At 37.4% G+C, this 25,567-nt stretch overlaps 1 protein-coding gene and 2 long non-coding RNA genes across 9 annotated transcripts in view; all 3 read right to left on the reverse strand.

The window, feature by feature from the left end:
• The window catches only part of LOC126764065 (inositol polyphosphate-5-phosphatase A), a 721,948-nt gene that overhangs the window by 136,111 nt on the left and 560,270 nt on the right, over window positions 1–25,567 (reverse strand). The window lies entirely within an intron of this gene.
• LOC126764263 (uncharacterized) overlaps window positions 1–25,567 on the reverse strand; it is a 367,932-nt gene that overhangs the window by 26,947 nt on the left and 315,418 nt on the right. The window lies entirely within an intron of this gene.
• LOC126764361 (uncharacterized) lies at window positions 18,230–24,965 on the reverse strand. Its single transcript, XR_007667973.1, has 3 exons — window positions 24,913–24,965; window positions 24,153–24,827; window positions 18,230–18,418 (listed from the first exon to the last, which is right to left on the reverse strand). It is a non-coding gene; the product is annotated as an uncharacterized LOC126764361 (long non-coding RNA).

Consider the following 25,567-nt stretch of genomic DNA (forward strand, 5'->3'; position numbering starts at 1 on the left):
TCACAACGATGCGCACGCACGTCTATCCGCGTCGACAGTCAACTAACGAATGAATGTCACTGTTGACAGTCATAACTTTGAAGTTGTAGATAATTTCGTCTATCTTGGAACCAGCGTAAACACCACCAACAATGTCAGCCTAGAAATCCAACGCAGGATTGCTCTTGCCAACAGGTGCTACTTCGGACTGAGTAGGCAATTGAGAAGCAAAGTCCTCTCCCGACAAACAAAAACCAAACTCTATAAGTCACTCATAATTCCCGTCCTGCTATATGGTGCAGAGGCTTGGACGATGTCAACAACTAATGAGTCGACGTTGCGAGTTTTCGAGAGAAAAGTTCTGTGAAAGATTTATGGTTCTTTGCTCGTTGGCCACGACGAATATGACATTCGATTTAGCGATGAGCTGTATGAAATATCGACATTGACATAGTTCAGCGAATTAAAAGACAGCGGCTACGCTGGCTAGACCATATTGTCAGAATGGACGAAAACATGGAAGACCTCCACTCCGTTGGAAGGACCAGGTGAAAAAGGACCTGGTTACGCTTGGAATATCCAATTGGCGCCACGTAGCGAAAAAAAGAAACGACTGGCGCGCTGTTGTTAACTCGGCTATAATCGCGGAAGCGGTGTCTACGCCAAATAAAAGGAGAAGAAACCAATAAGGTATGAGAAATGAATAATAGCAATAAAGGTTGGCAACAAATATATTTGGAATCGGTTACGAAAACGTGATAAAATAATATCGATTCCCAAGTATACGAAGAGCCAAATCGAAAAATGCGCAAAATGAGCAAAAGCGCAATAAAGTAATTTGATCGGAAAATGTTCGATCGAAAATCGACAAACATTGCGAAAAACGACCGATAATTACAAAAACAGATCGAACAAATTGCGAAAAAAATAAATAATTCAATTTTCTTTTCTTGGGGTTCAAATACATCAATTGTATAGCAAAATAATATATGTACATATTGTTGTACAGGGTGATTTTTAAGCGCTTGATAACTTTTTTAAAAAAAAAAAACGCATAAAATTTGCAAAATCTCATCGGTTCTTTATTTGAAACGTTAGATTGGTTCATGACATTTACTTTTTGAAGATAATTTCATTTAAATGTTGACCGCGGCTGCGTCTTAGGTGGTCCATTCGGAAAGTCCAATTTTGGGCAACTTTTTCGAGCATTTCGGCCGGAATAGCCCGAATTTCTTCGGAAATGTTGTCTTCCAAAGCTGGAATAGTTGCTGGCTTATTTCTGTAGACTTTAGACTTGACGTAGCCCCACAAAAAATAGTCTAAAGGCGTTAAATCGCATGATCTTGGTGGCCAACTTACGGGTCCATTTCTTGAGATGAATTGTTCTCCGAAGTTTTCCCTCAAAATGGCCATAGAATCGCGAGCTGTGTGGCATGTAGCGCCATCTTGTTGAAACCACATGAGTCAACATTTAAATGAAATTATCTTCAAAAAGTAAATGTCATGAACCAATCTAACGTTTCAAATAAAGAACCGATGAGATTTTGCAAATTTTATGCGTTTTTTTTTTTTAAAAAAGTTATCAAGCTCTTAAAAAATCACCCGATATATGTGTGTATGTCAATATAGTGAAAAAAGGGAGAGCCAAAAACTGAAAGTGTGCACTTTTTTGTTTATTTGAATTTTCGTTTGTTTGCACCACTTTCAATAATCCGCACTCGTTACCTGGTGCGTCGGCTGTTTGCCGGCGCTCACTTCCCTTTGGCATATGATGCAGTTGCAGCGCATTCCCACGACGGTCAGCAGCAGCGATGGCGTTGACGTAGACGTAGTAGCGGCAGCGATGACGTTGACGTAGCAGCGACGATGAAGGCATTCACGCAGCTGCAATGTTAGTGGTGACGTAGACGTTGGTGGAGATGTAGCAGCACTGGAGATGAAAATGTTGAAACGTTACGTTATGTGTTCCTATATTGCGGAACTGCACACGGCACTTTTGACACAACGACACTTAGCGGTGTGTTAACACAGCCTCCGCTACCTTGTGCACACTATATACTTGTATGTATTTTTTGCTTGTTTCTTTTTCAGTTGACCACGCACTTTCTTTAATTTGTTAATACATATGTATTTACATATATGTTTTTCATTCCAGCAACTACACTGCACACGTTTCTTCTTCCTTTATTTCTTTTTTTTTAGAAATTTGGTAGCACAGGTAATTTTTTACACCCACTCTTTTTCATGTACGCGCGTATAACTTTTTGTCTTTTATGTTTGTATATATTTTGCTTTTTCAGCTTTTTTTTGTTTTAATGTGTAACATTTATAACACGAGTGTTATATTTATTCTTAATATTTGTTCACCACTTTCACTTAGCCGAAAGCCGAACACCGAAAACCGAGATCCGAAATGAATTAAACCCAGGTAATTGGTTTGAAATATTAATTAATGCACTTGTTTTACACTTTTTAAGTGTATTTTAGTTTTAAATTTTTTAATTACGCTCCCTGTCCCTGCTCGGGCGCCATGAAAAGTCTCAAGCGTTTTTGAGACACGAAAAATAGTTAGGGATGCGCAATTTTAAATACTCTCCAATTACCTGTCGCGAAAAGACTTATAAATTATTCCGGTAGCAAAAAAAGCGTGCGTTCGCTTCAACGGTTCACATAAGAGAGAGTTCTTTATTTCACTTAATCTAATTGCTAACCTAAATCTTAAAACTAACGGCTTAAACTAGGGGTAATATAAATATGTATTAAAAAAGGGTAAGTACATTATAATAATTTTCAACTTTCGTTAAATTTTATAACAGATTATGGTAAGTATTAAGGTAAGTAATAGATTGGTATTATGAATGCATTATTAAGACATGTATTTTATATTTTAGATTTTCTTAATTTAATTTTTAATAATTCAATATTTTACAATTCATTTAATTATTTTTGTTTTAGATTTAGATATGTCGCTTGACGCAACACATGTCATTCGAGCTCGTACAAAAAGAATATAAGTAAATGAATTTTATGTGATTTTTTTTAAAATAATTTGCAAATAATTACTTCATTTGTTTTATAGCATTGGAATTCAGGAAAACAGAGTTAAAAATAGCAGCAGCAGCAAATAAATATTGTTAAGTATGTAAGTATGTGAAAATAAGTGTGTTTTGTTTGAAATTGGCCTGCGCATCCAATATAATACGCGAAAATAAATACATAATATGTAATATGTATGTATATATATGTAATATATATTTATTATGTATGTATATATGCCTTTTATGCGTTTAAGGCGGCCTGCACAATCCAATGTATTTAATATGTCAAAACAAATGCTTGTTTTATATATTAAATGATTAGATAATATTAATCTTTTATTTCAGATATTATTATCATTTCATATAATTAATCTTTCTTTTTCTGTTAGATATTATGAATTCAATTTAATTATTCTTTATTTTCAGGTATTAGTAATGTTTTTCTTTAATACAATATTTTTTCAGATGTTAATTATTTTTTTAAATTAAATATATTTTTATTTACACAATGTTCGCATTAATATATTTAATTATAATAAATGGTACGAAAAATAATAAAATTAATAATTTGAATTTTGTTTGAAATTTTAAAAGTATGAATCAAAAAATGCAACCCTGCATCAGTTGACGATTCCGGTAATTAGAGCAGTTCAACTATATTTTTACATAAATAATTTATATGACACTGCTGAATGAGCGAGTAAAGGATTGTATTCCTTATAATAGTAACAAACATCAAAACAACCTTTTGTTTCAGTAAACAGAATGCAGAAACAACCTTGAGTTCCAACAATTGAAATGCACTATCACTACAACAATCAATCCTAAACAAACAAGTATCAAAACAACATTGAGTTTGAGTACCGCAACAATCTTATCTTAAAACAAAGCAAATGTTTTTAAGCAAACAATATATACAAGTATGTAAGCAAACCTAAACATATAATACAATCTGTATTTAAACAAACTATCAACTAGTAATAAGTTAGTCTTAAGAGTATAAATAAAGAGTACACATTTCGGTGCAGCTCAAAATATATTCTTTTGACTCATTTTTACTTATGGTAAAAATTAACTAGCGCAACCGAGATGTATAAGCACATGTATACGAACGTGTGAGGGGAAAAGTGGTTAGAATCTTCACGCGGCTTATGACGAGCTCACTTTTTTCACTACTTTTGAGGGTTTCAAAACCTACTGTTTCACTAGTTTTTTCATCACTTTTGGCTGGCAGGGACCCCATGTGATGTGCAGTACATACCAACATACACATACTTATATTTAATTTAATACGTAAGATTTCCAAAATAGTACATAAGGCTTAAAAATACGAAATAAAAATTATAATGAAACTAGCTGACCCGGCAAACTTCGTTCTGTCCAAAATAAATTTTTATTTTTTCATTTCAAAAATTACACCGGTATTGGTTTTAATGGAATATGAACGATTTTTCCTAATTTCATTGTGTATACTTTAAATACCGCCTTTTATGTCCTTGACAAATTCCCAATATTGAAATATAGTGAAAAAAAATTATTCCTGAGTTTTTTGAACTGTTTTTGATAAAAAAAACATGATATCCTGTATATTTCAGGTTCTGCAATTTAAATCCGACTGAAATTTTGTGGAAAATACCTTCTGTACCTAATTTGACACAAATTTTACTCGGATGTGAATTGCCAGAACCTGCCTGATAAACATTTTTTTCGAGGGTACATTAATGCTTTTTGAATTTAATTGCTTGAAAAATGCTACTCTTTTCAATAATGCTGACACATCGCGTCCAGGATTTGTTGACAATTTAATAAAATTAAGTTTGTACTATTCTCATTCAATTTTATTAGTTTTAATCGAGTCTCGAAAATATATAATTTTAGTACATATTTAGTTTAGGGCTGCACGGTACACGATATTTTTGGTTTTCTGTTTCGCGGCGTAAATAAACAGTGAGGAAGGTTTTCCAACACGCGAACACGCCACATAGAGCTGGCCATGTGAAAAGCAAGACATTTCTAAATTTATGCCGCATACTTCCAGCGACTGCCCTTGTGACTTGTTTATTGTCATCGCAAATGCAAGTTTCACTGGGAACTGCAAACGTCTGAATTGGAATGGCAAATCTGTTGAAGTTAATGGAATTCGGGGAAGTAAGCATTCCTCTCCCTTGAACGGGCCTTTCAAAATGTTGCCACTATTAAATTGTCCATTAGCTTGGTCACAATCAGTCGAGTACCATTGCACAGTTTGGGAGCATGAAGATTCCGTAGCATAATAACTACAGACCCAACTTTGAGACGCAAATTATGAGGCGGTATTCCAGGCGGCATCAAAGAGTTTAAGAACTCCGCTGGGTAATTTACTACCTCGTCTTCATTTTCAACGATTGATTTATATGACTGCAGGTCTCCCGGAATCGTCCAATTCAAATCGTTGACATCCATATTTTTTGCTGCTAAAATTGCGCGCATGCTTAACCAATCGTAGTTACCATAATTTTGAGCAATATTTGGATATACACTACTGATTAGTTCATATTTATTAGATGTGAATTGGCAAATCATAGTTGGAATCGATATTAATCCACTGCAAGGATCTATCGGAACTAGTCCATTTCCGATTCGCAGCAGCTCTTTTGAAAAAACCTCCACAGTTCTATCGTTTTGCAGCAAAACTCGCATATTCATGGTCAATGAAATGGTTTTAACAAACCTCCACAAATGCGATGACTTCAGACATGCGTTTAGCTCATCTGCCGCTGTTGATTTTGGAATCACGGGAAGTGTTTGTCTAAAGTCGCCCGACAGCAATATCATCACTCCTCCAAAGCAACGATTATTGTTGCGCAAATCTCTCAGTGTTCGGTCGAGTGCTTCTAATGATCGTTTGTGGGCCATTGTGCATTCATCCCATATGATTAACTTACATTTTTTTAAAACTTGTGCCATTGCTGATTGCTTTGAAATATTGCAAACGGGACTTTCGTGTATTTCCAAGTTTAATGGAAGCTTTAATGCTGAATGTGCCGTTCTTCCACCTTCTAACAGTGTTGCAGCAATTCCGGTAGATGCAAGAGCTAATGCAATACCACCTTGACCACGTATTGCTGCTAGTATTAAAGACAATAGGAACGTTTTGCCAGTCCCGCCGGGCGCATCGAGGAAAAATATGCCACCGTTTCCACTATCTACAGCATTTATTAGCTGATGGTACGCACTGCTTTGCTGTTCATTCAACAGTGGAACATTTGTTTGTACTTGTTGTTGCAAGTGAGTTATATCGTAAGCACGCTCGCGTTCCAATTCGCGACTCACTAAATCCCTTGTTTGACGACTTGGTGCCGGCATATGAACTTCAATCAAGAGTTTTCCACTCATAAGTAAACATAAATCTTCAATAAGGACTAATGCTTGATTGTAGATGTCAGCGTTCATTTGTAAGTCGATATTTCTCGTCGCTTCTGCCATGTCATCTTTGTACGTATCCCGTAATAGACGCGGGTTTGAAGGCTGACATGTCGAAATTATAATAGCGAAAAGTGTACGAACTGCAGTGGCTGGTGAAGAAGCTATTTCATCCGCTAGCGTTTGATTCCAGTGACTGTTGTGTTCAAGCAATTGCAATTGTTGACATGCTTCTCGAAATGTTGCACAAATGGTACCATCTATCGGGTGATTTTTTAAGAGCTTGATAACTTTTTTTTAAAAAAAAACGCATAAAATTTGCAAAATCTCATCGGTTCTTTATTTGAAACGTTAGATTGGTTCATGACATTTACTTTTTGAAGATAATTTCATTTAAATGTTGACCGCGGCTGCGTCTTAGGTGGTCCATTCGGAAAGTCCAATTTTGGGCAACTTTTTCGAGCATTTCGGCCGGAATAGCCCGAATTTCTTCGGAAATGTTGTCTTCCAAAGCTGGAATAGTTGCTGGCTTATTTCTGTAGACTTTAGACTTGACGTAGCCCCACAAAAAATAGTCTAAAGGCGTTAAATCGCATGATCTTGGTGGCCAACTTACGGGTCCATTTCTTGAGATGAATTGTTCTCCGAAGTTTTCCCTCAAAATGGCCATAGAATCGCGAGCTGTGTGGCATGTAGCGCCATCTTGTTGAAACCACATGTCAACCAAGTTCAGTTCTTCCATTTTTGGCAACAAAAAGTTTGTTAGCATGCGTGAAATCTTCCATGTGGTCGAATAACACAAACCCAATTGCTGCGAACGGCGACGAATCGACATTTCACGGTCTTCAGCCACACTCTCAGAAACAGACGCAATATTCTCTTCTGTACGCACTGTATGCATTCGTGTGGTTGGTTTAATGTCCAATAAAGTAAACTGAGTGCGAAACTTGGTCACAATCGCATTAATTGTTTGCTCACTTGGTCGATTATGTAGACCATAAATCGGACGTAAAGCGCGAAACACATTTCGAACCGAACACTGATTTTGGTAATAAAATTCAATGATTTGCAAGCGTTGCTCGTTAGTAAGTCTATTCATGATGAAATGTCAAAGCATACTGAGCATCTTTCTCTTTGACACCATGTCTGAAATCCCACGTGATCTGTCAAATACTAATGCATGAAAATCCTAACCTCAAAAAAATCACCCGATACAATACTCAATGATTCAAATGAAGTTGAACCGCATACATTAATCAAAAGCAAACGTAGGTAAAAGCAATCATCGTTCTTTGGATGGATTGTGTAAATTCTTCCCAATGCATCAGTTGAAAAAACACCTGGATAACCATCTACCGGATGGCCGTTCTTCCTGCGCAACCATTTCTTCGACGATGCATTCCATGTATAATACCGAGGCATCTCCGAGTAAAGCAATGTTCTCGCGAACGGATCACTGGCGCAAGTTGCAAAGAAACTTGTTAAAGTGGTTGCTGGTGGTATTTCCGTTCGCTGTACTATGTTCTCTGCGTTGAAATAAACTCGGTGACATATTTGCAAACTTACTTAATTGATTTTATTGAACTGCAATACTCAACATTTATATGTGTTTTGAATGCCTTAGACAAAATTGGCGAATATGGAACGATCCATGTGTTATCAACTACGAAATTCTTTCCTTTCAGTTGAGTGATGAATGTTCTGCCATTGTCAGCGGGTGAGTCTAGGACTGCCAATGTATGTCGATGGCAAAATATAGAGTCGACCAATATCTGTAATATCCGCATCACCATTCATTGCATCTCTTAAGTGAATATACTCTTCAGATCGCAACTTCGACTGATTGTATCGCATGTAATTAAGTCGTTCTGTCTCAACTTTAACGTACATGTCAACTGCATACTGTTGAAATAACCGTCCATATCTCAGTTAGTAGTTGTCATAGTTTTGGCGAATCATCATTCGATATACGTAAAACTTCATTGAACTGACTTTTTTATTTGTCTCGACACCTAAAAGCTTAAATTACCTATATGAAGTAGCAAACAAAAATTTTTTTTTACTAACCATTCACCGGATTTATCATCTTATATCCTAAGTGATATCCGTCTTCTCCACGGCAGAACATGAGCGGATATTGCATTGCGTCGTAAGACCGATGTGTCTCACTTATCCGTTTTAGTGCGTTTTGATTTCTACGTTTGATAACAATATCACGCGACTGCAAATTTTCTCCAACAACAACAACTGATATTTCGCTAACTGTAGGTGCATTATATTGTCTTTCATGTGTCGTCTGTTGGTCTTTTGTCCGCTTGTATGATTATATTATGATCATTTGTTGGCATATTGTTCGATTATTTCTCTTTTCGTTGTATTAAAGATAGCACAACGCCGATTTACTTCATCATGTGAATCTCCCAGAAAGTAAACTTGGAGATATTTTTTTTCAGCGAGATGAAAAATTTGCCCATGAAACTGTATAATTGGAGAAAAGCTCTGTAGTTTCTGTCGAATATTGTTTGGCAAAAATACCTTAAACGTTGGATTGTAGTTTTGTTCATTTACAATTTCACCGCCAAACGACGTCATTTGAAAACAATCGTTCTACATTTTAGTGTGCTTTAAAAAATGGCTCGAGTGAGGAGATTCACCGTAAAGCAGCTGGAACAATGGCTGTGGTGGTGGAAGCAATTCTGGCAACTTAACCTTTCCCCCGGCGCAACATAACACTGGCGGTTCATTTTTAAATTTGACTGCATTGCAATATTGACAAACTACTGACATCTGACCGATTTGAACAGATGCGCTATATTGAATGTTTGGATCATATCGAAAACCTGCCCGTTCAATGTTCACAAAAGAAAGATGTTGCCGCTGTTGTCGTCGAATAATCGCATATTGTGATCTTACTTCATCACTTTGACGAGCACGAACTACCCTTCTTCTCGATCGTTGTTGCTGATTGTGAACTTCCCTTCTTCTCAATCGTTCTTGCTGATTGTATGTTTGGTTGACATCTTCTAACTGGTGCGTGCTATTCTCCAGCAGTCTATTTCGTGGTGATACCCTCTCAATAACACTTTCCCTTTGACGTGCCCTGCTATTTTGTGTTCTCCGGCCTGGGAACTCCGAGAAGTGTTACCATACGTACTGATTCTTGGCATCGTAACAAATATCTAATTGGAAATGATCATTCATTTGCATAAAGTTCGTATAAGGTTTTACGGACCAATAACTTACCTTTGAAAACTCCAAAAATGAATGAATTAAACTAAGGAAGCAGATCAATTGAATGATAAATTCGAATGTACACAAATCGGTATTCGCCAACACACTAAATCACTTTCACTAAATAACTCACTTTTTAAAACAAAATATATCAATATATCAGTAAAGCAAGGCGCATTTTTATTGCCCTCTAAATTTTGCGTGTTCGATTGCAAAGCAAAATTGACGTTTAATTTAATTTGTGTTTGTTTCATAAAACTGCCATTTCCATAAACCAAAAATAGCACGCAACACAACCAAAATTACGATATAACCGCTACTGTCACCGATAAATAAACAAAAATAGCAAGAAACAACCAAAATATCGTGCTAGGTGGAAAATGAGATAAATATATGGTGGATTAACAACCAAAATAATTAAAGATTGTATGGGAGGTACCACGCCCCCTTTTTCGATAACGCCAAGTTTTATGGGTGAGAATGGTGTTGTTTCCTATAGCTCTATACCAATTTTCATGTTCCTACCTAAAACACTTTTGAAGATATTCACCTTGAAAAATTCAGTTTGTATGGGAGGTGCCACGCCCCCTTTTCCGATTACCCCTTCTTTAAGTGTAAGAAGGCTTTTGATACCATATAGGTCTTTACCAATTTTCAGGTCCCAACCTTGAACCCTTTCACATATATTCTGCTTAAAAAATTTAGTTTGTATGGGAGGTACCACGCCCCCTTATTCGATAACCTCGGTTTTATAGGTGAGAGTGGTGTTGTTATCCTGTAGCTCTGTACCAATTTTCATGTTCCTACCTTAAGCACTTTTGAAGATATTCGACTTGAAAAATTCAATAATATTAAGAGCTCATCTTTTGAGTGACTTTTTTTTTACATATTTCGAAAGTTTTGAGCCTGTTTTTCAGTTGAAAAAAAAGGTTGCCTCAAAATGGCACACCCTAATATATATTATATATATATATATATTATATATATATATATAAAATTAAGTGGCAAAACTTCCTGTTCGCATACTCCTCCTAGACGGCTTGCCCGATTTCAATGAATCTTTCAGGAGTGATTGGGGACTGTTTGGAGGGTGCACATAAGAAATTTAATGTGTGTATCATTGCACATTTGAAAACAAAAATGATACATCCCGCCTATACAAATTCTCATGAAATAATGTTTTGCCGCAAGATTGGCAGTCCTGTCAAATGCCTTTTACTAATAAACAGAAACAACTGGCGGATGTTTACAATTAATAAAACACATTGACATCGCATGTTGATCGTTTTTGCCTGTCATTCGTTCTTTCTATGGATGACTGTCAAGCTAACAAGACATACAGAACGTAAGTGTTCCGAATGCACTGAGTGTGTCAAAAAAAATGTTTCAACAACGCCGAATGTTTCTATTTGCGTCTGCTAATAGTCAACGTGCGCGGACAAAGATCATTTGATGATTTGAAAACTGTTGACAGTCAGTTGAGTGCGACGTATCGTGAAACATGTCAGCGATTGTATTTGTTAGAAGATGATATGCATTGGGACACCGCACTTCATGACGCATCACTCACATCTCATCCAAAACAAATACGCGTACTATTCGCCATAATAATATCTACATGCCTTTCGTCAAATCCGCAAGAACTGTGGAATAAGTACAAAGACTGCGTGACCGAGGACTTATTAATTTTGGCGCGTAATCGAGCATCGGACGCAGACTTGCTATATATATTACAAATGTATAATGATGCTTTGATATTGGTTGAAGACCTGTGCCTTACAATTGCGAATAAGGCATTAGCGCAACTTGGCATAACTGCGCCCAATCGTTCAGCGATTGATATGCTTGACTATGAGCTTCAACGTGAACAACAATACGATTGCAATGAATTGCGTGCTTTCATACAAGCTAACATTACCAAATTGAATATTCAGCAGAAAAATGCTTATGATAAAATTATACGAGCGGTTGACAATAACGCCAATGGCGTTATCTCTTTGATTCTTGCTACTAGTACTAGTCACAGTAGAAAATTGCGCTGGCAATTGCTTCGTCAGGCATCGCTGCTAATTTACTTGATGGCGGCCGAACAGCACATTCTGCGTTGAAATTACCGTTGAACATCCAAGTCGTAGAAACACCAACGTGCAACATATCGAGGAATTCAGCAATGGCAAAAGTTTTGCGAGGGGCTGGAATAGTTCTATTGGATGAGTGCCAAATGGCTAACAGAAAGTCATTAGAAGAATTCAATAGAACAATGCAAGATTTACGCCAAAAGCAACAACTTTTTGGCGGAGCATTAGTCTTATTATCCGGCGATTTTCGGCAAACTTTGCCAGTCATTCCTCGATCAACTCCTGCCGACGAAATAAACGCATGTTTAAAATCGTCAGTTTTGTGGAGACATGTTCAAAGGCTGACTCTTACCATCAACATGCGAGTCCCATTGCAAAATGATCGATCCGCAGCGGCGTTTTCGAAGCAGGTGTTGGACATTGGCGAAGGCAAAATACCAATCGATGATACCGGTTTGATCACATTGCCGAACAACTTTTGTACACTTTTACAGTCGAAAGAAGAATTGATTGAAAGTGTATTTCCGAATATTGTTCAATACTATCAACGCCACGATTATTTAAGTGAACGCGCAATATTGGCACCGAAAGATGTACACGTCAACGAAATCAATTTTGCCATTCAAGAAAAACTGCAAGGAGAAGCTACAACATATACATCGATTGATAGCGTTTTGAATCAAGATGAAGTAGTCAATTATCCAACTGAATTCTTGAATTCTTTGGATCCCCCCGGTCTGCCACCGCATCGTTTGGTCCTGAAAGTCGGTTCACCCATTATACTTCTACGAAATCTGAAGCCACCGACTTTGTGTAATGGCACAAGACTTTCAGTCAAAAAATTGTGGCCAAATTTGATTGAAGCAATAATACTAAATGGCAAGGCAGCAGGTGAAGTTGTACTCTTACCACGCATTCCCATGATTCAAACGGGCATGCCGTTTGAAATTAAGCGCTTGCAGTTCCCAGTACGTCTTGCCTTTGCGATGACCATCAACAAATCGCATGGGAAAACGTTTCAAGTGTGCGGCGTCAATTTGGAAGAACCGTGTTTCTCCAACGGCCAATTGTTCGTCGCATGCTCGAGAGTGGGAACACCAAGGTGCTTATTCATTTACGCGCCAGGTGGAAAACCCAAAAATGTTGTATACCAATATGTTTTATAAATGTTTTATAAATAAGTAACAGTTTTACAACAATAAATAAAACACAAAGTAAAAACCCTTAAGAATTTTAATCGATTTAGGTGTAGCAAAGCGCACAGGGTAACAGCTAGTTATTTATAAATTACTTCCATACATCACTTAAAAATGAAAATAGAAAATTCAAAAAAAAAAAAAGGGATTTTTATTCAAATTTTTAACTAAAACTATTCATCTTGAAACAATGTATAAAATACATACATACTTATGTCATCAGAAAGAGGATATCAGCTAACACCGCTTTTCGTAGAATTCAAATGCAAATATATATATTTAACCTCCTATTTTATTTATAAACTTAAGTAAAATTATGAAAAATATAAAGGCACAATGTACAGAGACAAATCAGTTTTTATAAGATCCAGTAGCAATCGTGCAATAATTCTGTTGTTACACATGCTGTGTGGCTCGTAGCCCCGTCTTGTTAGAACCAGACGTTATCATGATTAATTTCATCAACAGTAAAAGTGTCACCAGCTTCATTTTGAAGTAAATACGCACCCATGATTCAACCAGACCAAAAAACACACCAAACTGTCAATTTAGATGAATGTAATGGTTGCTCATGAATAATTTGTAGATTTTCTTTGCTCCTAAATCGACAGCTTTGTTTATTTACGGCACCACTCAAATAAAAGTGAGTCTCATCGAAGAAGATAATTTTCTTAAAACTGTCGTTATCGTTTTCAAGATTTTCCAAGACAAAATCAGAAAATTTACAATGTTTATGAAGATCTTCAGGTCTTGAATGAGAACAATTTTAAACGGCGTCATTTAATAATGGATCACTGTGTAGTGTTACAGTTTTGCCCGTCACTGTATATAATTCTAAATCTTACTCAATTAGTTTTAGGTATTACAAATAAGTGTTAAAAGAAAAATATTGTATCATGTTAGAATGCAAAATACAAAAAATCAAGTACGACTAAAAAAGTGTTAATGCGTTAACAACGTGTCTTATTTTAATATTATATTTGCTTCCTTCCAGTAAAGTGACAACAAAGTTTCGAAAAAATTGCTATTAGATTCTTATAACTTAAAACTTAAAACACAGTACGGCGATATCGCAAAGTTGTCAATAAGTACAGTGATCGCCTTTTCTTCACTACACAATATTTTAACCTCATAAGCCACCGTTATAAATCTTAGCATAGCATACAAGTAGTACCAAATTTTTTATGCTAATGCTTTAATGTTGTTAGGAAATATGTTTATTAATTTGTAATTTCAATAAAAAAAATCTACGTGAGCTCCGAATTTAAAATTCTGCATTATTAATCATTTCAATTTTTTTCAGCCTGTTTACTTGAACATCCAAATCAAATCAAATCAAGGTATGTACACATAAAGTAACTTGCTCAAGCAAAAGAACGTAAAACGTATATGCCCACTTTGAACGAATAATGAACAATTTATAAGTAATATTTTTTATTTATTTCTTTATCTTCCATTTTAGGAAGTTAACTGATCTTTAGTAACATGTATAGTTAATGGAAGCATCGTCTTTTTAGTCTTCAGATGTGATAGAGTTTTTATCATATACCTTCTATATAGGGGTTGTCACTGGAGAACTCTATGCTTTACATATATGAATCAATATGAATATGCAAATATCTTTTTACTCTTCAAACATTTTGCTACAGAGTATAATAGTTTTGTTCACCTAACGGTTGTATGTATCATCCAAAACTAACCGAGTTAGATGTAGGGTTATATATATATAAATAATCAGGATAACGAGTTGAAGTCCGGGTGACTGTCCATCCGTACAAGCTCTAACTTGAGTAAAAATTGAGATATCTTGATGAAACTTGGCAAATTAAGAGTTCGCTGATGGTCCGCATAAGTGGACCACTGCCACGCCCACAAAGCGCCATTAACTGAAAACTAAATTAAGATATAAACCTGTAATTTTGCACATGGGAACGCCGGAGCAGGGAGCTCCTTCAGGAAAAAAAAATTGAAACAGTTGGCGTAGACCCGCCCCCATATAAGTTTGGTGTGCATATCTCGTAAACTACTAAAACTATAACAACCAAATTGGCTCTGTGCAAATATTATAAGAACTCCTACCGAGAGAGTGTATCAATGAATGGAATCAGAACATAACCCCGCTCACTCCCCATATAACGGTACTATTAAAAACTAAAAAAGCGCAATAAATCAATAACTAAATACACCAGCCTTACTCCGAATTAGTCTGCCAATATATGTGTTATAAAAAGTATATGTATACATAAAACTGCTGAGATCCCGATCCTCTGGTTGGCGTTTTACACCTTAAGGTATTTCCCTAATTTTAATCTTTACAAGTTGCAAGGTGCGTTCCAAAGTAAACAGAACAAATGTTTTTTTCGGCAAAATCAATTTATTTTATTCACAATGGTCTCGTTCTGCTTCAATACAGCCGTTTGCACGGTTCAAAAGGATGTCGAACGTGTGTTTTAGCTCGTTGGTCGATATGTCCGCCAGTATGCCGGTGCAAGCATTTTGAATGGCCTCTACGTCTGCATAACGCTATCCTTTCATGGGCAAATGCATTTTTCCGAAAAGGAAGGGGAGTGGTTTATGGTAAAAATGTGATTTTTGGTCAAATAATCGTCCTTCGAATGTTCGATTCTGAGCAATTTTTGGACGTCAGTCAATTTGTGCAGGACAAATCGTGCACACACTTTTCGATTTCGGCTGATTTTTGATGAATTGAGACCACAATTGAAACCACTCGTGCACTCTGCTACGGGATGGGCAATCATCGCCATAAACTTGTTTCATCAATTGAAACGTTTCGGTAAAAGTTTTAGCAATTTTAAAAGAAAATTTAATGTTGGCTCATTGTTCGAAGCTCATATTCGCAATGATAACACATACTGACATTTAAAACGTAATAACTTCAGTTCGAATCTATGAAATGTTATGAATTTCTCACTGGACAATCAATTAAGACAGCAGATTCTAACGCACCAGTCGGCATATAAATGGTGCCATCAGAGGGCGCTATATTCAAAAAGTTCCTGTATATATCGGTCAGTTTGAAAGATATCTTAGAAAATTAATTGAACGTTTAATATTGGAGATATTATTTTTTAATGCGGAAAATGGGTAAAATTGATCAACGAATAAAAGTACTACATAGACATACATATGTATGTACATTTATAGTGATTTTCGTTATTCTAGCAGACTTTATGCTGGACAGTGTATGTATTGTCTTCGTAAAATTTCATGGAAACATATTCCCGAGTAAGTAAAGACTTGAGTAATTTCATAAGTTAGCGCAATTTGTCCAGACCTTCTCCTAGTTCAAATACACCCAATAATGATTTCCGACTTTCTAGTTGACTTTAAACCGTATATGTTATATTTCATAGTTTTCATTTAGCGCTGAATACGCAGTACAACAGCTAATCTGGGGGGTGAGAAATTCCAAGTCAGGGTGATGGTACTAGGTCAGTATTGTAAAACCTTCAGAAGGTTTGTCGTTCATATGTGTCAGTTTTTTTTATGACCTTTTAAATTTCACAGTACAACAGCTAATCTGGGGGGTGAGAAATTCCAAGTCAAGGTGATGGTACTAGGTCAGTATAGTAAAACAATCAAAGGGTTTGGCGTTCGTATGTGTCAGTTTTTTTATAGTACCGAATTTTTACCGAATTTCAAATCTTCTACCAAATCATTATTATAAATAGTAGTAAATTAAAAAAGTTAATTATTTATATATATTCTAAACTCGGATGCAACCGAACATTTTACACTCTTGCAACCTTCACGAAAATACTTTAAGGTGTAAAAAGTCAACAAAAAGATTGAAAAGAAAAACGAAAATCATTATAAATTAAATAGGAGAAGTCATTGATATAATAACCAGCGCGCTGTCTTAGCAACACCAAACAAAATATATAAGCCGCTTGGTCCCAGAAAAATTTCTAATAGAGAAACAGAAAAGCTCGTAAATGAAAAGAGGCGTGCAAGACGTGAATGGCAGATAAATCGCTCCCCTTCCACTCAGCTTCAATTGAAAGCTGCGGTCGTAAATTAAAAAAAGTGCTTAAACGTGAGGACGAATTGAACACCGAAATGTATCTAAAGAAGATGTGTCCAAATTCCAACAAGCAAAATTCACTTTGGAAAGCCCAAAAGTCCATGAAGCCACCAACTGACTCCAACATGCCTATACGAGACTTGGGTGGAAATTGGGCTCGAAGTGACGAGGAAAAGGCTAATTGTTTTGCAAATGACCTAAAAAAGGTATTTCAACCTAATTTGCCAAAGAACAACTTTAAGCTGTCAATCTTACCCAACACAGCTAAAGAGTTGCTCGAGTCTTTTAAGACTCCACCTTCTGAAATTATTGGAATCATCAAAGAACTTAATCCAAAAAAGTCGCCGGAACATGATAATATTTCCCCAAAAATGCTAATTGAGTTACCAATTATTGCTGTAGAGGTGCTCTTTTTGCTCCTCAATGCAATTCTTAGTTTCGGTACTATCCAATTTCATGGAAAAAGTGGCAGATTATCTTGATAGATAAACCTGGGAAAGACTTAACACAGCCGTCCTCATACAGACCAATCAGTCTTCTACCCTGTATGCATCAATTCGGATTTCGTGCGAAACATGGCACAATAGGGCAAGTAAATAGAATTAACAACGAAATAAGAAAAGCATTTGATCACAGGGAGTACTGTTCAGCAATATTTCTGGATGTAGCTGAGGCGTTTGATAAGGGGTGGCACGAAGGTCATTTATATAAGATTAAAAACAGTATACCGTTAGAATTGTATAAAACATTGGAGTCTTATTTAAATATTAGACAATTTATGGTAAAAGTGGGAGATTTCATATCGGATGAAAGACAGATAAGGGCTGGAGTACCACAGGGCAGCGTTTTAGGCCCAACATAGTATGTCAGTTTGGGTAGCATCGATCCGATTTTATCTATTAACAATTATTATGAGACATAATAAAAAAATGTTCGCTCGGTTTCACTACGGTACCTCACATACAATCACCAATCATATAAAACAAAGTCAACCGGATGTTCGAAAATCCTGGTGAAAGTTACTAAAGGGACTAGGTCAAGTTTCCGATCATTCAGTTTTATCCATTTTAGGCACAAAGATAAACTGTTATGAGTAAAATACGCTCTTCCATTTTCATTGAGATGACTCAAATATTTCCTGATATATTCAGCATAAAGTCACCTGGAAGTTCGAAAATCTTTATATAAGGTATAAGAGGACTGATAATTCGGGTGGTGGAGCACGGTGCTCGCTCGTTCCAATGATGCGGTTGGCCGTGGGGAAACGGTTGGCGCAATTATTCCACAAAATGTTAAATAAAACAAAGGGTTTCATATAATAAATGTATTTAAATATAATATAATTGGAAACACACTTACCACGTCTGCATAGCTGAGCGGTCGCAAAAGGAAGAGCGCAACTTTTTTTAGTTAGAGTTTAGTTGCGCGCTAATTAAAACTCCGAAAAAACTTCGAAAAGAAAGAAAGAAAAGATTACTCTGCTGATACAGACGTGGCAAAAGAAATTGGGCGGGGCGGCGTTAACATTCTCCCCGCCTTGCAGTATTACTGCAAATGTAGTTTACAATGAATTACTTAAAGCTAACTTAACTACCTGGCTCCTGCACTTCCTGCACGTCTTCTTTGCAGATGGGGTGGCCGACGAGACGAATCGAGTCTGGTTCGGTCCGGGAAATGCCGCTGAGATGAATCGAATCTCAGTCGGTCATTACCATGCCGCCAATTTGCATCGAAGTCACCACCTTCCGAGGTCGGCGAGACGACTCGAGTCTAACTCGATCCTGGGTAGGTGGTGAATGTGAGAGGCGTTGGCAGCCAGTGCACTTTATTGTGCCGATCCTATACGACACCGGATACTATATATCCCAGTGTCGTATTTTGGGCGGTGAGTTGGCCCATTGCCGCTAGTTGTAATCCGGGCAACATGAGCTGGGAGTAAACGTTCGGGCTCCCAAAATTACTTCGACTGGTGCTGCCCTGTTGGAATGGTCTTCCAGAGACCTTATTAGCGTCGGCTGTTTGAACCTGGTTGCAGTTCGAAGGTAGTGTTATGTGCCTATCCTTGATGATATGGCGTGCATCGGCTTGACGACGAACATCTCTTCCACGCCTTCGCTTCGGATGGGGTGGCCGACGAGACGAATAGAGTCTTGTTCGGTCCGGACAATGTCGCTGAGACGAATCGAGTCTCAGTCGATCGTTGCCATGCCGCCAATCCGAAATGAAGTTACCAGCATGCCGAAGTCGGCGAGACGACTCGAGTCTGGCTCGATCTTGGGCGTGTGGTATGCGGGAGAGGCATCGTTGGTCAGAGCTTTGCGGATGCTTGACTGTTGACGTCGGTGGACATGGTTGATAAGGCTCCGAATACGTCGGGCCGATTGCCAATGAATTCTCCTCCATTTCCGCTGCTCGACCTGCTGTGCCCATGTCAATTCAATGACATCGTCGACTTGTTCTTCGGTGACCCGATTTTTGAAGCATCGTGTGTGTGGGTTTTTGAGCGTATTACGCTGTCGCAGTTTGCCCTTTTCATCGACGTCGAGGCTCTTCGCTGCACACGTTTGATCTCCTCGTAGCGGACAGGCAAGAAGAGCTTATCGGGATCTACGATTCTTTCGTCTTTTCAATTTTCCTAAACGAAAAGGAAGATTATTAACGTGTGATTTATAATATGCAATTAACATTGATTGTTGGCAATCTTTGTGGCGCAACAGATTAGCCGCGTTGAAGTCCACTGATCCAAAACTGGAATGCCTGCAGGTGCTGGCATCGAATTCTTCTGTTGTGATGAACTACCACCAGATACGTCTGGTCACTGTTGTGCGATTGCATCCCAACGCCGGGTGCTCGAAATGCGCCACCATGTGTATCGGTGTTATTCGATGAGCCGGGCGTCATCATTTGTTCTGCCATCATTTCTGGCATGATTGTGTTGTTGCTGCTGATGATGTTTGCGTTGTTGTTGTTGTAAAAATAAATTGTAATTTTTTTCGCACTACAAAAATGATTTTGTGTTGTGACTTATTGTTGAATTTTGTCTGTCGCCTTTACCATTTATTTTTGTTTCTTCGGAGGGAACGGAACCTGTTAAAATCCAACCGAACACCGTACGTTGTGCAGCGATGGATCCGAAAATTTTCGATTTTACCCCATTTAGTATAATTTTCGGGTAAAGATCTGCTCCGATCAACAAGTCAACCTTTTGACTCGTATAGAAATTTTTATCCGCTAAGGGGATATTGGGTAACCTTTTAACAATTGAAGGGTTTATTGATCTGGATGGAAGCAGTCCAGTCAATTTTGGCAGTACCAACGCTTCCGCTTCTAATCTTAGACTTTTGTTACGGGGCGAGCCAATTGTAATCGAGCATACCGATTGAACTCGTCCTGATACGGTATTATTCAATCCTGAAACTCGCGCGCTGATCTTTTTGCTTGCCAGATGTAAGCGTTTTTTCAGACTATTGCTTACGAAGGTGGCTTCAGATCCTGAATCAATCAGGGCTCTGACAGTGAAGGTGCTCTCGTTGTGACATACGGTCACCATGGCTGTACCTAAGAGCATGCTTCGACTGGTAGGCACATTTGAAATATTGGCCTTAATAGAGGCCACATGAGATTTAGTAGAAATCTCAGTAGGGTTTGTGCTGTCGGACATCTGAGCTATTTCCTCACTCTGATCCCGGTGAATCATGGAGTGATGTCTCTGTTTACATTTATTACAATTAAACATACTTTTGCAATTTTTGACTTCATGTGAGTCCGATAAACAATTTAAGCAGACGTGAAGTTTTCTGACAGCATTTAATCGTGCATTAGGCTGCATCTCAATGAATCTTTGACAAGTTTTCAAAATGTGCGATTGAGATGAGCACAGTTTACATTTGATATTATTTGTCTTGGCGTGATGGGAATTGATGGGTTTGGATCCAATCCTTGACTGCAAGGTTGGTATCCGACCTTCACCATCAGCCGATTTAATCTTGGGTTGAGTACCCAAATCGCCTTTGAGGTTTGATACTCTCTCAAGCGTTTTAACCCGTTTGGTTAGAAATTTGTCTAAGTCAACCCATTTTGGGATCTCTGAATCCGAATCCAGAGATTGTTCCCAAAGCGACAGTGTATAATCCGGGAGTCGGATAGAACACAAATACGTAAATATGGCATCCCAACTATCTACATTGATGCCATGTATTTGTAAAGCTGAAATGCAGCTATTAATCTCCCGCTGTAAATTTCTGAGTTCGGTCTCAGATTCTGTTGAAATGTGCGGGAGCTTGAACAATAAATTTAATTGTGTGTTAACAAGCACTCGCTTGTTTTCATACCTACACAACAAATTGTTCCAAGCCAATGCGAATCCGTCATTCGTCAATGGCGCTTTCGAAACGATATCTTTTGCCTCACCTCGCGTTTTTTGATTCAAATGGAATAACTTTTCTACCGGAGATAGCCTTGGGTTATTCCCATAAATGGCGGCAAATAAATCCCTAAATGAGGGCCATTGTAAAACATCGCCATGAAATATTTCGGTATCACATGGCGGTAAGTTGATGGTATACCTCACGGGTTCTACCGTTTGTTGTAACCGTTCAGGTTGAATCACCGTAGAATTTGAAGTTGGGCTTTGGTTGAACGCCGTGAGGTTGTGCATGTGTTCGCCCATCAAGGCCGCGCAACACACATACGCGTGGTAACAGCTTGAATATTTAAGCTTAATGTCGTCAATTGAGCTTGTGTCGGAAGGATCCACCTTTGGCAAACACAACTTGTATTCTGACTTTACCTCTGCCCACAGAGATTTCAGTTCAGTTTGTTGTACTTCCAGAGAGTAGGCACTTTGGTTGTTTGCTGTTGGAGTAAAAGACTCCTCAAACTCCAGTAGAGCGTCTGCAGCTGTGTTAAATGCTCTGATGGCTTCCATTGTGTTCAAAAATTGAACCGGAACTGCAAAAATGTTGCACAAAATCGGATCTAAAACTTGAAATCAAAATTTAAGAAATATTTGCAAATATGTTGCAAAAGTTCAAAAGTTATAGAACCAATCACGGACAAACTACAAATTAGTAGTGGGTTGTTTCTTAGTGAAGCGTGAATATTCGAAGGCACAAAAAATATTAATAAATTTAAAACTATTTTCGCAAAGTATTTTTTCGAATTTAATTAGAATGTGCTTGCTGGGTAATCGGCCCAATGCACTTGTACTTGCACTTGCAAATTTAGTGAAGTATTTCCTCAAAATATTTTTCCAAAATTTAATTTGAATGTGCTTGCTGGGTAATCGGCCCAATGCACTAGCACGCCTAGTCTTCGAATATGTACACAAACAAAATTGCTTTGTGCTTAATTGCTTTATTAAAATCCAAATAAAAATACAGATAAAAATTCACAAGCACTTCACTTTCACTTTTGTTCACTGGGTTATTTAATTTAACACTACACTCTTTATGCTCGTTGGTGTCCTTCTGGGATGGCTGCTGCGCTGCTTTGCCTTTGCTGCTGTGCCTTTGCTGCTCTCCCTTTGCTGCTTGGCCTGTGCTGCTTCTCTTTGCTGCTTTGCCTTCGCTGCTCTCCCTTTGCTGCTTGGTCTTTGGGTCTTCGGCTTTGCTGCTCTGACTTTGCAGTTTGCCTGTGCTGCTTGGCTTTCTCGCTGTCGCTCACTTCACTTTTTCTAATTTCTCACTTCACTTATTTTAATTTTGTGTGCGGTTTTTTTTTTTTTTTGCACTCGCGAAACTGCAGCTGCGTATTGCTGCTTGCCTTTATTGCTATTCGAGCAATATATGGAAAGGCAGAGTTGAGCGACTAGACTCAAATTAACCACAAGGAAAAGAAAAAATAACCCTAGAGAGATTGTTGACGCTCCAGACGAGGTTTGTGCGTCCAAGAAATTTATAATTTTATTCGATAACAGTGTGTGGTTTTTTTTTTTTAAAGTGAAATAGTGCATTTGCCAGGTGTATTTGTTGTTGTACTTAAATGAAGTACAATACTACCTGCAATCTTGTGCTTTGATTTTGTGGGTAGAGTGCCAAAAATAAGTTTTGGTCTCCACTTCACACAGCACAATTGGTTTTGTACATAAATGATGCACAAATTAACCAATCTATTGCCTTTTAGCTTGCAGAGCACAAATCCAAAATATGTTTGGCTGTAACTTGCGTGTTGCTAAATTGGGCAAATTATGCACTTTCACTTTAATAAAAAATCGACTTGTTACCTGTTATCCGGCTCGAAGGACCAATGATAATTCGGGTGGTGGAGCACGGTGCTCGCTCGTTCCAATGATGTGGTTGGCCGTGGGGAAACGGTTGGCGCAATTATTCCACAAAATGTTAAATAAAACAAAAGGTTTCATATAATAAATGTATTTAAATATAATATAATTGGAAACACACTTACCACGTCTGTATAGCTGAGCGGTCGCAAAAGGAGAGAGCGCGCGCAACTTTTTTAGTTAGTGTTTAGTTGCGCGCGAATTAAAACTTCGAAAAAACTTCGAAAAGGAAGAAAGAAATATATTACTCTGCTGATACAGACGTGGCAAAAGAAATTGGGCGGGGCGGCTAGGAAAAAATATAGAAAAAGAAGAAACGACTGGCGCACTTTTGCTAACTCGGCTATAATCGCGTAGGCGGTGTCTGCGCCAGTAAAGAAGAATATAGGAAAAAAAGGACTAAATTAGTCAAAATCGGTTGGTCGGGGCCCAAAACTGGGCGGTGCCACGCCCATTGTCCAATTTTCAAACCGGCTCCTATAAAGCCCTCTCATACTATCTCAGAGCGTATTTAGATATTAATGTAATGTTATAAGGGGAGTGACCGAAATTATCTTGTAATTTTGTCATGTTTGTCAACGAAGTGACGTCGTAGCTGGTAGCGGTATATTCGCACTTCTGTCGGTCAAATGTTGACATGTCACAAAATGGTTCACGATGATTATGCGCTTATACATAATTCCTACAAAGTGAGGACTCTCCGGGGATATAAACTTCCACCTGTTGTCTTCACTTCCTATAATTGGTGTTATCGCTCGCTTCAAATCTTTGTTCAAAAATCTAACTGCTTTTACAAAATGTGTGCCTTCGCTAATTATAGGGTACTTCCTCCGTTCACATTTTGTTTGCTATACTTGTAATTTTCGCCTTTACAATTTGTTCCTTTTCCTTTCCTGTGCTTACCTCCTGTACTATCTCGCCCTCTTTTTTCGATATTACAAGATGCAATCCAACCCACTGTTTCTTTTCTCAACTTTTTTAATATTTTAGTTTATAAACTTTGGATAAAAGTCAGCTTCTATTTCTTCATCAATGTAATTTTGTTGGTTGAGTATGTATTTTACTTTTCCATATATGTACATATGTATATGGCTTCTTTTCAAATTTCTTTATTGGTCTCCTAATCTTTGCAGTTTGAATAACACTAAAATTTTTGTTCAGCTGAAAACTCGCATTTAAATCTGGGTCTTTTTTCCACTTTACGGCACGAAACTTTACGCATTATTCTGAGGTGCCGCTTATCTTGGTTGCAAATATTGTTTTTGGTGTTTCAAAAATCTGATCAGCTTCCTATGAGATTGGAGTTTTTTTACCAGTCTCTGTTTATTAAAGCCCTTTCTTCCAAAGCTCCTTGTGGTGTTCCCACCTTTATAATTGCAGTTGCTAAAAATTTGACTTTCGATTTTTGCTTGATCGCATTTCACATTGGTTTGTATTCATGGTTTACATATTTGATATCATGGCACTATAACAGGTGTAGTCCGATTTTGACAATTTTCGGTTACAAGTTGGCTTACTTTAAACACAATATTCGGCAATGTTTTATCTCGATAGATTCATTGCTGCTTGATTTGTATACTGGAAAGTGAAAGTAAGAAAAGCAGACTTGGATATAGTCAATTGCGTCCAAGGAGCATAAGAATGTCAAGATAATATTACATACCAAATTAGTGAGCGGCGTCACGTCACGTCCATCGTCTAAGTTTGAGCTTGGCTCGTAAAAGTCTTCTAGTCGCTAATCTAGGAAGTCGTCCAACCTTTTTTGCCAAGAAACACGTGTGCAAAATTTCATTACGATATCTATGTTTTTACTCACACAAGTAGTCAATCCTGAGATTGCAAGAGTATAAAAATTAGAAAAGGAAATATAAACCAATAATTTCATAGGAAAACCAAAAAAACAAATGGGTTCAGTTACGCACACCAAACTCAGTAATAAGTAATGAAGAATAATTTTAAAATTTTGATCAAAGACCTATTCGTTTTAAAACATTTAGTATACTTTCAACCAATTTTTTGATTTCCTCTACGCGGCAACACGAAAATATTAAGACAATCTTCCTTTCTCAATTCTTCTTATATTTTGTATATTGAACCGACGTGCTACCAAGTGAAACAATCTTCTATTATTAGTTTTATAGGGGCTAAGTCAAGTTTTCATCCGATTTTATCAAAAAATTCTGAATTCTAACAATTTAAAAAAATAAAATACAAAGTATTAATCTAGGATATTTTTGTAGACAATGTTATAAGTTTTCCCTTCGGGTGCAAATATGTGTAAATTCTGGCCATTAGATACACGTTAACAGGCTACATAA

This window comes from Bactrocera neohumeralis, unplaced genomic scaffold, assembly GCF_024586455.1.
Source record: "Bactrocera neohumeralis isolate Rockhampton unplaced genomic scaffold, APGP_CSIRO_Bneo_wtdbg2-racon-allhic-juicebox.fasta_v2 cluster09, whole genome shotgun sequence".
In the NCBI taxonomy this organism is placed as follows: Eukaryota; Metazoa; Arthropoda; class Insecta; order Diptera; family Tephritidae; genus Bactrocera; species Bactrocera neohumeralis.